The sequence below is a fragment of the Anneissia japonica genome, unplaced genomic scaffold (genome assembly GCF_011630105.1).
Source record: "Anneissia japonica isolate Jap-2015-1 unplaced genomic scaffold, ASM1163010v1 scaffold1889_len2455224_cov183, whole genome shotgun sequence".
NCBI classification, from domain to species: Eukaryota; Metazoa; Echinodermata; class Crinoidea; order Comatulida; family Comatulidae; genus Anneissia; species Anneissia japonica.
The window spans coordinates 604,416-604,630 of record NW_022752980.1 but is presented as its reverse complement, the minus strand read 5'-3'; positions in this window follow the sequence as shown (position 1 = coordinate 604,630).

The following is a 215-nucleotide window of genomic DNA, read 5'->3' as shown; positions in this document are numbered from 1 at the left end:
GACCTTAGACGAACCATTTTTTCATTTTCGCCAGTCATCTTTAAAAATTTCGTTTCAAGCAATTTACAGTTAAGGATACTTTTTAATTCTTTATTTTTATCTCAGGTACTTGTATTAGTATTACATTGTATTATAATTTTGTTCCTTTTAATTGATTGCATTGTATTATAAAACTGTTTCTGAATCGGATAGGACGATATATTATAGGTATTGCA